At 40.9% G+C, this 17322-nt stretch overlaps 1 protein-coding gene across 1 annotated transcript in view; it reads left to right on the forward strand.

The window, feature by feature from the left end:
• The window catches only part of ADAMTS18 (ADAM metallopeptidase with thrombospondin type 1 motif 18), a 340132-nt gene that overhangs the window by 50782 nt on the left and 272028 nt on the right, over nt 1-17322 (forward strand). The window lies entirely within an intron of this gene.

The raw sequence follows: 17322 nt of genomic DNA on the forward strand, positions 1-17322 counted from the left end.
TCTGGATTGTGAATGTTGAAAATGTTACTGGGCACTTGTAGAAATACACTGCTTATTCTGGATTTTGCCTTCATTTAACAGAGAACGTTTGTCATGAGGTGACTCATGTCTCTGCTCCTATATGAACACAAAGTGCCAAATTAAAACTCTGGCTAAAGAGCCTTTCATCACCCTACCTGTCCAACCACAATGCAGAGTACCTCTGTGTGAATGCAGTAGGTGAATTATCAGCACTGTCCTTTACATTATACAAAAGCCAACACACAGTGGGATTGTTATTTTAGTTATTAATGTTAATCAGCATTTGTATAACGTACTCCTGATTTATATGTTTTTCTTTCATTTGGACAAGAAGCCCCTTTCAGCAGGAGTATGTTGTGGATGCATGCGTGGTTCCAACTTAGGAGGTGTGTTATGCGATGAAATTCAGAATGTATCTTTGATGTGAGGGACACCTTATACATCGCTGCACGCATCTTTGCCTTGTTTTTAGTCTTTCCCCCTCCCACGTTTAAATAAATTCTTGTAGTTTAGGTTAAGAGGAAATTGTAGATCCCATTTATTTGATGTGGATCCCACATGGTCTCTTTGACTCGAAAAACAACATCCTGGGGAGGTAAAGACCCGAAGATGACGCTTTCGGTTATTAGTACGTCAGCTGAAAAACATGAAATTGACCGAAAATAGCTGTTGAGGGACACAAATAATTTTCCAAGAAAATTTACAAAGAGAAATCTCTGAAGAGACCCTTACATAACGCTCTTGGAATTGTCTGATCAAGATTCACCCCAGACATTGTTACTCCTGTTGAAGCCTGAAGCACCCTCAGGCTTACCTGGACTAGTGGCACTATTTCCCTGCAAACTGCTGGAAAAAGAATCCCCAGCAATTGGGCCCTCCAAGAGATTGCCCATTTGCATTGTGGGAACTGTAGTCCTGCCTTCCAGGATGTTGCAGACAGCTACCCTGTTCCCCTGGGCCACCTGACGTCGAAGTTACTTTCTGCTCTACTTACCTCTGCAAGGCTTGTTTGATTGCCATTCGAGCAACTGACCCCTTTACTTTATGCTGCATTATGATGGGAATTCCATCTGACCTTCAACCAACATCAGCAACCACTCCATTCTTGTCTTTTTGTATCTATTTCCCCCGCAACACAGTTTCAGCCGTAAAAGTAGCTCTCCTGTGACTCCTGTTCAGCACCAGGGACACCCAGGACTACTCTGCACTCGGGCTCCACTGGCCAGGAAAAATTGAACTGGTTGACTTGGCTTGGTCCTGGGGCCCGCATCATCTTTGCCCTGCAAGGGTACAATGCAACTGACCCGCAAGTGACTGATTGTCACTAGTGGTTTTCCCCTTTGACCGCAATGTTACATTTTCACTATATTAGTTTGCATTGATTTTCTATTACTTCTAAAATCAATAACTCTAATTATATGTATGCTATTCTATTCATTTGGTGCATAAACAAAGACAAAAATACACTTTATTTCTGTAAGTTGGTGTTGGTCTTCTCTCGAGTAGTATCAATCACTTATTTTCCATGTTGGTATTGTGAAATGCTTATCACATGTTCCTCTCGTAAAGCTCTTTGCCACTCTACCAGGACTGAGCTATGAATCTATTAGTGTGAATCCAAAGACCATCTTTTAAATATTGCAATAAAATTACATGGTGAGGCTACCCAGCCTCACCACATAATATTCAACTTTTCTACACCATGTCATAGCTGGATTTTCCCCATATGCTGCATAGCATCAGCAGAAAGAGTTTTGTTTTTTCCAGATGGTGCACATCTTCAGTAAACAACATCTGGAAAACAAATAGGTCCAAAAGGCAAGAGATATTGGCTTTTCCAATGCTTTTTCCTCACAGGATAGGGTGAATGTTGTTGCTGGTAATATGTGTTTTTGGTATTGCTCTAGTTGGAGACAGAGGCCATTCTCTTATCTTGGGCAGCTCTTAAGTGTTAGGCAGTGAGTCCTAAAAGCAGTGATTTCAGAGCTGATCCTGTAATTTTGACATTGACTGAGCTACATCCTCCACATACAAAATAGTCTTCTGTTCTTTTTCTTCTGGTTGTAGTGATAGCAGGTATTTTCTCCAGTACCAGATTATAGCCCTGCTCACTCGGTGGAGGTAAATATGTTTACTTCCTCTGGTTGTGTTCTTTCCTCTGTGTTGTTCAAAAGGCACCTTAAAACTGAAAGGTATATGTCAGCACCTGGCTCACAGTGCATAGATAATTTGAGAAAAAGTGGTATTCAGACCCAATATAGTGTTAAACATTGGCATTCAGACTCTTGCAAATTGGCGCATCATTTGGTTCCATCCCTGTGGAGGAATGGAGTATGTGTAGTTCAGCCCCAAGCAAATAACTATCCTAAAATGTGCACAGACACTTTGCCTTGATGTCTGCATGTTTCCAATATGTCATAGGGGACTGTGTGTCTTACTCAAAACCTTTTTCAGCCGTTCAGTAGCTCTTGATGTGCTACTTTCTACATGCCAAAGCTCATGAGAGAATGTGGGATTTTTGCATGCACAATATGCATGACTGAATTAGATTAGCATACAAGGCTCCTAAATCATTGAGATTTGACATAACCTTAAAATTGTCTTTAGACCCCAGAAGCGGATGTATGATGGAACACGGCAGGCATTTACCCCCAACGCCTTTACAATGCAGTCTGTTCCCCGCGTGCGACTTTACACTGTGTTACTTTAGCATGCAAGTCATTGCTTTAGGGGGTGCTGAACTTTGGAATAGTACAAATTACTATTGCAGCTCCAGTCTACGTAACAGTAAAGATGGTGTTGGACTTAAAATTCTAACACCAGTCCAACAACGTGCCCCTACAGCAAGTCGTTGTAACGACTTACGTGCTAAAGTAATGTGTGGTAACATCGCATGGATGGCACCACCCTTGTTGTAAAGGCTGTTTGTTGTAAAGACTGTGGGGTAAATGATTTTCCCCCAATAAGCACTCCCAATAGTCAGTCTGTAAAGTGTTTTTTCTTAACGATCTTAATTAAGTGAGGTGATTTTCCCTCACTTCAGTAGTTCTTGTGTCAAAATGTATCTGCTTGCCCTACAGTGTTTTTAGGTTGTCCAGGAACCATTTTCTGTGATTTTGGAGTGCTTTTTTATCAATCAGCAACCCCATGCACATGAATCAAAAGGTAAACATCAACCTCTTCCTATCATCGCTCTTATTTTCCACCAGAACAGAAAATAAAATCTAGAATGGTGCAGTCGCTCCATAGGTAAACTGACTGTTGGAATGTCTTATCGCTAACAGTGTTTCAGATGGGCATTTGTAGGATTATGGTACCTTTACCCTTCTTTGGTTTCAAGTGTCTTTGTGAGATTAACTAATCCTGAAGTAAAACCTATCTACTACTTACCTATTGTGATAGATATGTTCTATCAGCCCAAAAGGTGCATCAATCACAGTCACTAACCCATTGTTAAAGCATGACAAACTGGCCTCAATGGCCTGATTCTACTAACAGAATAGAGAATCTGGACTTCTATAATTCTACCTATCCAGGGCGACCTAAATGGTGGAAAATGTTAGAAAATAGTGTTTCCCATCATAAGCCCTACTACTAATACTTAAACTGGATTTAGAGCTGGGACTAAATGTACCAAGATTCAGAGGATCTTCATTGCTGTCTAGTGTCCTCAGAGGAATATTTTTACATTTGCTCTTTGTCTATTGTTTTGTAGACGCATTACATTTGACTATTCATGCTAGGAATTTTAAAAACTCTACGTCTTCACATTTCACCTTTCATTAGTGAATGGCATTCAATTATCAGTTTTTAGGCTTGATTTCTGCACCCAGTTCACAATGCTCCGAGGTGCCACTAGATGCTCTAACGTTCCATGAAGAATTGGTTAGAGTGCCCACCCTCGTTGATTTGCCATAACATGCAATAGGTAGTGCTCCCCTTATATAATCCCAATTACATTGTCAAGCATTTAGATTATCACATTTACATTGTCAGGTGAATTTACCTAATCAACATTGACATTGTTAAAAGTTAAATTCTTATCTTATTAAGTTATTTTTCTCTTATCATTATTGTTTAACATGAGAGTTTAGGTGTAGCACTAATGGTTTAGCCTGGGTTAAGGGTTGTGGCTAGTGTTATGGGCAGCATAGTGCTTAGTGGTATTGATTAGTTTTAAAGTAAGGGCTGGAAATGGAATTTTGTTCAGGGTTAACTTTAGCATTTGCTTTAGAGTTAAGATTAAAGTTGGAGAGCTGATGACATAAATGCATTGACTGTGCAATGGTTATCATGTGACTGTAAAATATGTTTAAAGTATGTATTAACCATTTGATGTTCGACTATGCGAATATAATTGTAAAAATTGACACTATATAATGTTGTTGTTGATATAGTGAAGTAAAGTCACAGACATGAATTGCAAAGTATTTGTGCTAAGCTGAAGTCTGCACCATTTTAAGATCTATTGAGTGTTTCCTGATTGAAGAATTCTACTCATGCTCCTCAATTGATTTCTGTCTTCCGACTCTCTAAAATATCAATTTTTCCATGATACAACTCAGATCACTCTCAGCTTCAACAACAGTTCTACCTAATGCATATTGGGCAGAGACCATATGCAAGACCTCAGTTGACTTGCTTCATGTAGTTTTAAATTACCTGAATTTGTCTTAAATACTTGCCTTTAGCTCTATGGCATGCGTTTCAAAATGGAACATCTCTTGACATGTTCCCAATTACCTTTAACAGATATTACACCAATTCACCTGTTCCTTTCATGATTTCAGCAATTATTTCTGGCATAATAATGCGTGTCTGTAAGTCTTCGGTTTCTTATTTAATGGATTGCTGTAATCAGATCACTACCCATGATAAGTCATATTTAATATAACACGAAACAAAGAAATCCTTGATGTAATGTCAAAAATATGAACACAAGAACATTTAGTACTGAAGAAGGTAATAGCCCATCTTAAGGTTTCAAATTGAATGTACAAAGGACAATCACAACAATTTAACAAACACTGACTCCCTCTGGCATATCTTTTGTAGTACACACTAGCTTATCAAAAAGATATAGAATATTTCAAAATTTACCACAAACCAAGAATATGAAATCTTAAGAAACTGGCTTACAAATAGCAATATCACCAATACTTTTGATCAGCTGAGTACATCACTGAACAGTTAAATCAATATAATCACAAACTAGCTGTTCAATAACAAGACAAGTATGTTATGGTTTCAAAGTGGATTATTTAGAGTTTTGTGGATGCAAGACATGCAGCAAACATTGGTAGAATGTTCCTTGTGCCTTATTTAGAGTGCATAGAGAGTTTTGCACTATGACCTGGACAGGCGGGACATCTGTCAATTTGTAGCAGATGTCCCACATCCACTAAACTCTATATAACCCACTAAATACCGTCTAAAATTATTGCATTGATTGCAGTGACATACATTTGTGTTTCAAAGCGGTCACATCCATATGAATTGGGATTTCGGCATAGGCCTCAAGCTAATGAATCAAATATTTAAATGTGTGAATGGAAATTCCTTGAGGTCATCCTTGCAAGCTATTATTAAAATGGAAGAGCTTTCACAAGTAGTTTGTACGTGCTGTTTGGTAAATACAAGCTAGAAATATAAAGTGAATCAAAATATTTTTGTCTGTCAACCATAAGAGTGGCAATCATTCAAGAAGTGTTTAGTCTTTTGTCGTGCAGAACCATAAGGAAGAGCATTTCCTTATTTTGTTGCCTAGTTCTTGGATGCTGTTCATTTTGCATTGCTTTCTTACCTGCTACTGAGAGTAATTCGAGGAGCAGATCCTCCGCTATGGTGGAAGAGCATAGCCCCACTGCTTTTCAGCAGTGCGAAGAAGAAGCATTAAATGATAACTTTAAATTATTATCATTTGATGCTTCCTGGTGTGTTTGCGAGTGGGAGGGGTGGATGAGGCTGCTCTGCTCTTGGAGCAGAGCAGGGGAGGAGTGGTTTGCCAATTCATAAATGAGCAGTGACCATTTGGTCGGTACTCTTGGGCTGCCCAAACCAGTCATGCGCACTCTCCCTGTTCTCCATTCCAGGCTGCATTACAGCCTACATGGCGATAAGCCCAGGCTTCCATTTCCTGGTTGAGTGTCCAACCAGGATGCTCAAAATCAATCACACTGCTGCATGCAGCGTTGTGATTGGTCAGGACAGTGTGGGTGCCTACTAATCACAACGTTGCATTGCAGCGGTGTGATTGGCCAGTGGGGCCTGGCTGTGCTTCCATCCGATACGGAGAAGAGCAGAAGCGGGGACGCGGGACCCGCCGCAAAGGTAAGTTTATTTTAAATGTTTTTTTTTAAAGGCGTGACCCCCATGTGGACCCTCTCCCAGCGTGCCACACACGCCCGCCAACCGCGAGCCATGGCAGCCGCTACTGAGTAATTCTTCATTGAAACTGTCAAAGTGAATGAAGGAATCTATGCCCAAAATATTTTAGAAGGCTTTAAACTTTGAGGGTGTCTAAGGGGATAATCTGAAAGTCCTGAAATAATTACTGCGAAGCAAATACTGCGATTCCTCATATTGGGTCTCATTTACAGTTTGGAAGACAAGATTATTTGTCATAACGTGACGGAAGTCTGCCACATTTGTGACACAGTATCCATCCACCAGGCTCTAAATACAGTCTTTGTCTATTGGTCAATTTTTGAGAAAATGCCCACTGATCCTTTAAACTGATTGCTCCTATTCCGACAGTAAGTTCAGCATTCATCTTGTATCATTTGTTGTGATCATTCACTTTTGGGGCAATTTTTCAATCTGCTACCATGCAATTCATTGCTAAAACTGAAATATGTTGGCCCACAATTGTATCTCGAAAACTGGAAGTGATTTTACCTCCGTCAAGTGAATCAGTATGAAATGCCTGTGTCAAGTTGTAGTTTATGGTCAACCTGTGTGGACAGAATTCTGAGTGAAGAAAATCAGGAGAGGGCAGTACAGGAAATAGGACTGCAGTTTCCATGCTAAATGTGGAAAAATTAAAATACGTTCTTGTTAGTGTTTGCTCACGGTATTTTAAAGAAGACAGCCTTGTTTTGTCAAGAATACAGTGAACAACTAGTTTTGTCGAAGCTGTGATAGTAAAAACGTTAGCCGTTGGAGTGTCATTGTCTGCTTAACTCCTTAACCACGGAGCGAACTCCGCCGCGGTATGGGAGTTCTAATCAGTGGGCAGGGCTGTCTCGGCCAACAGACATGCACAGCAGTAGCGATGTCCGTTGAACGTGTTAAAGTATTCTATCTAACATGCATGCAACCAGTACACAGCGCATATTCCAAGAATGAATTTCATTTGTCATACTCTTACCTTTTCACAGCATGCTTCACATGCACTTTACCACCACATTGCCAACATTACATTATCATTGCCTCTATATTAATACTTCACTTGAGCTTAACTCTTAAATGCTTTAATTTATCTCAGATACTGCTAATCGATTGGGGCAACGTTCCTGTCTTTTGCGCACCCTGACATTCTGTACCGAGACCAGCTGTATGAAATTGGGTTACATGAGGGGAATGCAAGTGAGATCCTGCGTCAGGTTGCATTGAGTTTTATCAATTCGGATGATGCTGCCGATCAGGAGCCAAGAGAGGTTGTAATGCGATGTCCTGTGTCAAACTGGGTTGCACTTTGTCGGATTTCATAGAACCCACTGTTAGGCAGGGATCAGTGCACTCTGATGCCAGACAAGGATCCAGAACCCAGAGGGAGATCTCTGGTGGATCAGGCAGCAGCAGGGCTCAGGCAGGTCTAGTTGCAGGTTGAGGCAGGACCAGTACAGCAGGTCAGCTGGGCAGTTGCAGGGATGCCACTGAGGCTTGTTGTATTGCTGTAGCTCACACAAGTGGTCAGCCAACTGATCCTTGGAGTCACTCTGGGTAGCATGGGAAGAAGGCAAGACGGTCCAATCTTCCTTCTCAGAAAGCAAAGCAGTGCTTCAGCAGCAGCACAGTCCTTCATCTGTAACTTCCACAGGCCCAGGAAAGTTCTGATGGACAGCTCTGGAGGCCACCTATTTATACCTGGTGCCAGCCATTGTGTGGGCTATTCCCAGTCCCACTCCCACATGTGATTTTGGAAACTTCTTCTCCTTCCCCTGTCAAGGCTTCAAACTGTCTAGGGGGTGACAAAAAGCAGGCCAGGTGTCAGGTTCATTTTTGTGTGCAGGAGGTGAAGCCCTGTAAGTGAGGCTGGGTACTGCTCCGTCCCAGTCATCATGCTAAGATGGCTCATCCTGTCTGCACCTAAGCCTACCTTTTATTACTGTCTCAAAGCAACCCAGAAATCCTAACAGAAAGCCATTCACAGTCATGTGACCAGGCACTGGCAAAAGGCACAAATGTTTGAAAAAAGAAAGTGTGACTTCAAATCTGACTGTACCATTATAGAACTTTAAATTACAACTCATTTGAGTGTAAACAGTATATCTCTACCTGCTCCAAATCCAAATTAGCTTTTATTAAATATAATATGGTAAACCAGAGTTATTTAATGGGAGAGATACGCCTTACAACAGTGAAAAACAAGTTTATGAGATTTTCACTGCCAGAATTGGTCAAACCTAATTACTCCTGTCCTACTTTTTAAATACAACTCATCCTGTCCAATGAGCCTTTAAGGCCTACCTTAGGGGACACTTATAAGTATTAAAAAGGAAGATTTAGGCTTGGCAAAAGCCTTATCTTGCCAGGTCGAAACTGCACTACAGTCTGCAGTGGCAGGTCTGAGACATGTTTTAAAGGCTACTTTAGCAGATGGCACAATGAGTGCTGCAGGCACACTAGTAGCATTTCTTTTTCAGGCCATGGGCACATGTACTACCATATATTAGGGACCTGCAAGTAAATTTAGTCTTTTAAGGTGCATGAATGCCCAAAGTTGTCTTGGTGATAGCAAACTGTCAGAATCAAGAAAACATTTAAACCTGTTTATTTGAAAAATATCCAGGTTTTAAGCCCTTTCCTAAAGAGGAGCAAGTTAAACTGAGTTTTTAAATGCATGGTTAGCCTGCAATGCTTTTTCAATAGACAAAAAAAAACTTTTTAACTCTCCAAAGAACAATTTTAAACTTTGGGACCCTTATATTCTTGGAAAAGTCAGAGTGTAGTGTTCTGTTGGGAACATACCAGCAGAACCTAGACTTTAAATATTCCAGTCTAGAATCATGCAAAGCTTTATGAGCCACACATAGGGCCTTGAAAGTGACAGCCAGTGTAAATCAACAATTGCCTGAGAGGTGAACTGAAATATGGAAATGTTTAATAGCAGCCAGCAGCGACATTTTGTAAAATCTGAAGTTTGTTCAACAGTTGCTGTGTAAGCTTATAAATAAAGCATTAAAGTAATCCACTCTAGATAGTCAAAGGGCTACAATTACCGTTTTTCTGACTTCAAAAGAGATGAAGGAGAAAGTCTTCCTCACAGTTTTAAACAAATAGAACCATGTTGAAGTGACATGGCCAATGTGGGCTGCAAAGGTAAGCTTCTCGTCAAAATAGACTCAAATAATTTTTAACTTGCCTGACCGGACAGGGCAAGTTTCATAGCTCCTGAGGCGCCACATGGGGGACCAAAATGATGAGTTGTGGCGAAATAGAAGGACCTTTGTCTTTCCTGAGTTGAGTCGAAGGCAATTTTTGTTCATCCATTTCCCCTTCTCCTGCATAAAATCCCAGCCCTGTCCAGAGATTTTCATTTTTGATTTGTGTTTGTGCATCATTAGGGAAGTAATTTAGCTTGGGCAGACATTGCTGATCCGGGCCAAATGTTTCTGGACAACAGTTTTAAAAATGGCAGATGTGTTGCACTGATGATGTAATATTTCAGGATTCATGAGACCTACATATTTTGGTTTCAAAACATAGGTTTTGGCAGTCAAGTAGTCTTATAGAGACAAAAAATAACTCCTCAGAGCAACCATTCTGCTGTTTTCCAAAATGGTGGCTATAGTATAGGAAGAAGAGACATGTATAGATTTGAAACAAATAGTAATGTTTTTTAAACCTTTTATGTATATAACAGACAATGTTTAGGATATTAACATGAAAACAAATAATGTTTGGCACTTGTGTTTTAGACATTTTTTCATATTTCACTTTATTTATTTGTTTCAGCAATCGCTCATGGTACATTTACACATTTGAGAAGGGCATATTGACAGGGCCATCTTTTTGTAGCACAGGTTTTGCAAGTACATGTGCGTGTAAGTTCTGTGGGAAGAGGCTTTAGATATTTCATAGGTTTCAACACCCCATCAATATCTTCCCAACCAAATTCAATAGAATCTTTTGCTACATGTGCATGACCCAAAACATTAACACATCTTCTGACCATCAACAACAAAAGGAAAATAAATGATCAAAGAAGTCGCAGCGCTTTGCTTCGCAATCAGAGACGCGCTAATGAAAATTGGACAATGCTCCAGAGGGGGTCACATGATTTTACAAGAGGCTCACTCGTTTCTGGCTTGTGGTGCCCCAGGAGGACACCACCAACTGTTGTCAAAGGGGTGGGGGCAGCTAAAAGAATAGCGCAGCCTCCTGCACCCTAGTTTGGGAGGGACTTTTAAAAAGTAACCTGCCAGGAGTTTCTTGGTATTTTCAAGCACTCCTTCGACTGGAGCATGTACTCTTCGGCTGGGAGTGTTGTTTCCTCTATGGGCAACATCTATGGCTGTAGTCTTTGTGGCCTGAAGGTGTTCAACCTGATTTTTTATGCTGCGTGACACCATTTAGGGGTGAAAGTTTGCAATTTAATAGTGTTGAGATTTTAAACATAATGCCCTTTAGAGGCTATGTTTTAATTGCATGATTCATGCTAAAAGCTATGTTTAGTAAACAAATCACCCAGACGTTCATATACACTCTTGTTTTAATGAAGTGTTGAAGCTGACATACACTCATGTTCAACGGTATGCCTGCTTTCTTGCAAGTATTAAGTGTGTTCATTCAATTCAATAAGTGCATTTTAATACAAGTGAATGCTTTGGCATGTGATTTGTTGATCTAGATCCCTCTTTGGAAGGGGAAGTGATTATGCAATGTCACTAAGAAGTATTTCCATTCACTGATGTTTATCTGTAAATTGCTGCACCGTATTGAGTAGTGTGCATGGAATAAATGTACCTTTTCAAAAGAAAAAGCACAGACTGGACAATCATTTATTTAGTGTTATTATTAAATATATCTGTGAATGGTGATTGCCTGCACACACCATCTCCCTTGAGCAGACCTTGGACTGCCTTGTTTCACTGCCTTGAGAGAGGCAAGCACTATGATAGGTTATTTACATCCCATTGGAGGACAAATGTCGGCCCATTACTTGTGGAGACCACACAGCTAATTACCTATTTTCATACAGTAGGCAATGCAGGAATAGAAAGCATGAACATGTGAGTTGAAGGAGTAGTCTTGGGTGCCAAGTTGGAGACAGTGCCAGGCATCCAGAAGCCCCAGTTACCCTAGTTCCTTTTTAGTAAGTCTGACATTACTCTGGTCCCTTGGTAGGAACTAGTGTTACAGTCACTGTTGGGGTCTTAAGCGAGGTTGCAGTCACCGACAATATAATGTTAAAGAGAAGTTTAAACAATCGGATGAGTGCTTTAAGGAGCTAAGGTAACCTCCCTATGTTCCAAGAGAGCTTTGGTGCCCTGTGTGTCCCACCCATCCATGGGAGATTGGGAGTAGAGGGGGGAGGGAAATCAAAAGCAGAAGGGGCCAACAGGGCTTAACAGGTCTATATCCATGTCCAGGGTGTGGTCACTCAGCTCCAGTCTGCATGGAGTGCAATCCCCTTCCCAGGAAAGGGCAATATAGTGGCAACTAGCCATGATCCATTCGAGCGTCCCTTGGTGGTGGAAGTATTAGGTGGGGGGGTGTCTACCACCACGCTCCACTCAGCTCCCTCCAGACTTGTACAGCCTCCAAGGTGGAAAATGCCCTTGGTTCGGGAGTTCAAGCATCTTTGGGAGATTGGGGCCATTGCTTGGAGGGTTCTTGAGGGGGTAAACAGCCCTCCGTTTGTTGTATAGGGAAATTAAAGCTGCTTTAGTATCCTCTGTTGCTTCAGGACCTTTTTGTCCATGGTTGCAGTTCCGGGTTGGTGTGTGCAATTTCGGGCCCAATGTCTTCCTCTCTGGTCTGTGCAGCCATGGGGGGCCGTCCCCTTCTAGGTCAGCTGGCATGCAAAGCAGGGATTTAGCTTCCTGTAGTGTGCAAAGTACTCTGCGCCAGACGTTCCATTGAAAAATGAGGACCTTCGATATATTTTGCCTTAAAAATTACTTGTCTCCATGACCTTCTATGTTGTGTGAGAAAGGCTTTGCCTAGTTTGCTGTGTCCCTACCAACCTCTATGAGCGCACTATTTTTAAGTCACCAGAACTTTCAATGAAGTACATCCCAAATACGAAACACTTTATCAAGGACCCTTCCTCAGTGGGTGACACAGCAGCAAGTTTTGGTTTTCTTCCTGATTGAGATGCCTCTCCATCGTTATTTGGATCCACAAGTGCTCTTGAAGAGCACTTTGAGTTTCGCATCACACCTTTCAGAGTGACTTTTAGCAAAAAAGCATGTTTCTGAAAGAATTGCCAGATATATAACAGATCACCAGAATCACTGGTTCAGCCAAAATAAGGATCAATGGGCCCGATGTAGGTGTCAAAATACCGGTCGGAAACGGCCAAAAATACAGATTTTCGGCCGTTTCCGACCGGTATTTTGACATTGGTATGTAGGGCATTGAAAATCCTACAGAATCGTTAATTTTACTGAATCGGTAATTTTACCGAATCAGTAAAAATACAGATTCTGTAAAATTACAGAATCAGGAATTTTTACCGATTCTGTAAATTTACCCATCGGTAAAATTACCGAATCTGTATTTTCCTATGTAGGTAGCACTTCTAACAGTGTTACATGGCCTTTAGAATTCGTTATTTGCCATGTAATACAATTGCATGGAAAATAACGAAGTCTTGTGTACATGCACATGTGTGCATGCACACCTGTGCCATGTGACCCACATACATGCCCTTAAGGCATGTATGTGTGCCACATGGCACACAAGCCAGAAACAGGGGTGTAACAGGGTGTCAAAGTGACACCCTGTCCCCCTTGGCAATTCGGTATTTTTACCGATTCAGTAAATACCGAATCGGTATTTGCTATTGAATCCTATGGGCTTCATGGCCCATAGGATTCAATAGCAAATACTGATTCGGTATTTACCGAATCGGTAAATACCGAATCTTAACAATTCGGTAAAAAATACCAAATTATTACCTACATCAGATTTACCGATTCTAAAATACCGAATCGGTGAAATTCGGTATTTTAGAATCGGTAAATCTAATTTACCTACATCTAACCCTATGTGCTCAATACAATAGAAAACAAAACCATCTGGGTGGAAAGTGTTTTGAATATCTTCACATTTTTAGTCCCAGAATTTTCTTTCACTATTGTATGTGGCAAATTAAATGAAATATTGTGTTTATTTTAGATCAACTGATGATTGTATTACATAACAATGTACTTCATAGGTGAGTTCAGAATATCTTTATTATCTTTATTTTGAGCAATTTTCTCTTCTGCTTCAGAGCTGTGCACGTTCTCCCATCCTAAGATCTGACATTCTCCTTCACAATCTATTTTTGTGTCTTTAATATGCTCTGTACTGGTTGCTGATGTGTTTCAGAGTCCGGTGCATTCCAGCTATCGACTGTAAAAAGTCCAATATAAGGTGATTCTTCTGATTATGGGTTCCAAAGAGTTAGAATGTGTCTGCCCAGAATATGAGTCTTGCACTGGTCTCCAGTCAGATAAAGAAAAAAAACGAACTTTGAAACAGTTTATATAACCATCAAGTAAACTGGAGATACAAGGCAAAGGATCTTTGCAATTTATTTAAATATTGTCACCCAACCAAATCAATTATGTATGAATGTCACCCAAATTAATTAAATTTTAAGCAATCATGATTTTTGCCTAAATATCGTTTGCAAAAATATCTCTACATTGGCTGCAGATTTTCTAACATTTTCTCCAAAGTGGTAATATTTTTGTAAACGATATTTAGGACACAATATTTTGGTCAGACTATAAGTCACAATGTTCTGACATCATGATAGTTTTTTAAATTTGCATCCAATTTGAGCCTGGTTGATGGATTGTTTTAGGACTGTATACATTGCAGGAGCAGCTAAAGTGACTTTCTAGATGCGTGCCTAGCTTATGGAAACAATAGTTTACTTCGCCATTTACTACTATCTATTTCCAGTATTGTTGTGCTAAATCAATTAGCAAAGCATCTTTACATGGCCAATGTGTGTTTTTAGTGTCTCCATATTCACTATCTTCTTACTTCATTAAGTGAAGAGTAGAAAACAGCAAACATGTTGATAAAATTGCTGCCATTTTAGAGGATGCACTAACATCACAGTAAGGATGGCATTTGGCAGAAGTACAACCCTGTGTGCTTCTGTAGCTGACCGTTTCCCACCATCACTTGCCTTTTGGAATTGCTTCACAGAGGTTAGCTGGGGAACTAGTCTGGATAAGTAGTGTGTGGGTGATGATTCATTTGAGCAGGGCCTTCACCTAGGGAGGAGAAACTGAATCCCTCTCTGGTTTACTAGGTGCCGATAAACATGGAGCCATCACACAGATAGGAGGAGTGACAGGTGGTACCCTGCAAGGCATTATTGGTATGTCAGAAGAAATGATGGTTAGCTGAGTTGTAAGCGGGATTTTCTAACCTGTTTGGCCTAAATTAATGTCTGCAGTACAATTCAATTCAATTCAATTTTATTTGAATATGATTTTGGAACTCCGTGGAGATCCACATATTACAATAATACAAATTAAACATAATAAAATAACACCACATGTTATCAACCTATTTAACAGTGATATGCCATTCGTCTAATACAATTCTAAGAAACATTTAAAAAAGTTAAAAATTCTGTTACAGAAAATTTCATTCGGGGGACAGATGATTGCATTAATCAAAGATTTAGCATTTAAAATACCAAATTGGATACATACGGGCTTTACCCACTGCCGACGCTGCGTCATTAGAGCTGGGCAAACTATCAAGACATGTAGGGAGTCTTGGACTGAGCTGTTACAATAGTTACATATATTGGTAGTGCCGTACCATTTAGCTAGCAGCTTATTCAATGGAAGTATATCATGCCTAAGGAGTAGCCAGAAGCGGCGCAAGCCATGGGGCATATTCCAAGTGACGTAGGGTTGTAATTGTTTTACCATACAAGAATCAACAGCTTGGTTTGTCCCCCTTTTTTGTAAGGTCAGGGTACGATCCCTTTCATAGCTCAACTTCCAGGTGGCATGCTTTAATGTGAGCCTTAGTTGTTGAGTAGAAAGGGCTAGGAGGGAAACTTCCTCCAGATTCAAGAGTTTGAGGGCCTTCCTATAATTCCTTATAAGCAAAGAGTACTCTTTTAATGGGCCCATCAACTCTTTTTTAATTAGGGATCTTAATGATGCCGGCTTTCCCTTGATCAGACATATTACCCAGCGAATGACTCCTGCCAGAGCCTGTGCCCAGCTGCTTCTTAGCCCGAGTTCCAGACGAAGAGCTGCAGTGCTACAGCTATTATTAGCTGATATTAAGCTTCTCAAGAGGGATCCCTCAACTGTATCTAAGAAGCCCCATTCAGCTAATTCAATAAACTCTATACCATAAAGCAAAGTTGGGGGGATTTTTGCCCGGAATGCCTCCAATAGGTAATCAAAGTGCCTTTTACCAGTCGACTTATATAGTGCTCTTAAGCCATTTCCCTGTGTTTTTGCCTTGTGGGTGCTATTTTCAATATGTGATTTATTGCTTAGATTGCTGTTCACAACCTTGCCCTGGAATACGTAGGATACTACTCTTTCTAATTTCTTTCCTCCCAATTCCCAGCTGATGTTTTCTAATCTTAGTTTTTTCCTCCCCTCCATACACATTACCTTACTTTTAGAGATGTTTATTTTCAGGTAATGCTCTTCGGAAAATGCATGTAATAATTGGAGACGATTGTTAAGTCCCTTTGGGGTGAGGTCTAAGATCAATATGTCATCCGCATACATTAGGCAAGAGATGTATGAGTCTCCTAAGCGAGGGGCAATACCGTCACCCGCAGATATTATACGGGGAAGGTCACTTACATATAGGGAAAATAACAGGGGGGCAAGGAGGCAACCCTGTTTGAGGCCATTTGCAGATGGTATGAGCTGGGATAGGCCTCTTCCCCCCCCCCAATAATACTCTACACCATGTGTTGTCGTGTAGGTCTTGAACCAATCCTAAAAGACCATGCGGCATGCCAAGATCGTGTAGCTTTCTCCACAGTAGCTGTCGGTCGACCTTATCGAAAGCCGTGGAGAAATCTATGAATGCCACATAGACTCTCCCCTTTCTGGCTCCGATATATTTATCTGTTATCACCTGGAGGGCTGCCAGGTTATCTAGGGTACCGTGGTTTTTCCTAAAGCCTGTCTGCTCAAGTGGAAGAACAGCCGAGTGCTCCACCCAGATATTTATCCGCTTGAGCAGACACCTTGTGAAGACTTTGCCGACTGCATCTAGTAATGCAATCTGGCGATAATTCTGGGGAGATAGACGGTCACCTTTTTTAAACAACGGTACCAGGATGCTTCCCTTCCAAGAGGGTAACACCTTACCTCTTGATAGACAAATGTTAAAAACTGGACAGAGAAGCTTGCACCATTTAGCCCTGTTCTGTTTCAATACATTGATGGGCACCTCATCCGGGCCCATTGCCCCGGAAAAACGCATTTCACTAATTGCCAAATCTATGTCCTTTTCTGTGAATGGTTCTAATGGTACCCTCGTATCTATTTGCCATGTTTGAGGATTCGCTTCGTTGTTACTAGCGTAGAGGTTGATGACAAACTCCCTCCATATTTGTTCCTCAATGGCAATGGGGGCAGGACTTGTTCTCATTCCGCACCCTTCACCTATGAGGGACCAAAATTGCCTCATTTCCCCGTGGATAGCTGCTTCTCTTAGTTTTACCCATATAGAATCCTCCTTTTCTTTGCGTGATCTAGTCAATAGCCTTCTCCTTTTCCTTTTTAACTTAGCTATTTTTTCTGCTGTATCCGGTAATCTATTCAGATATTGAGCCCTATGTCACAACAAGGAAGGGGATTGAGGCTTTAAGGGCCGCACCACAAGTCAGGTTCCCAATAGTTACTCAAGGCG

The sequence above is a fragment of the Lissotriton vulgaris genome, chromosome 12, assembly GCF_964263255.1.
Source record: "Lissotriton vulgaris chromosome 12, aLisVul1.2, whole genome shotgun sequence".
Taxonomy (NCBI): domain Eukaryota; kingdom Metazoa; phylum Chordata; class Amphibia; order Caudata; family Salamandridae; genus Lissotriton; species Lissotriton vulgaris.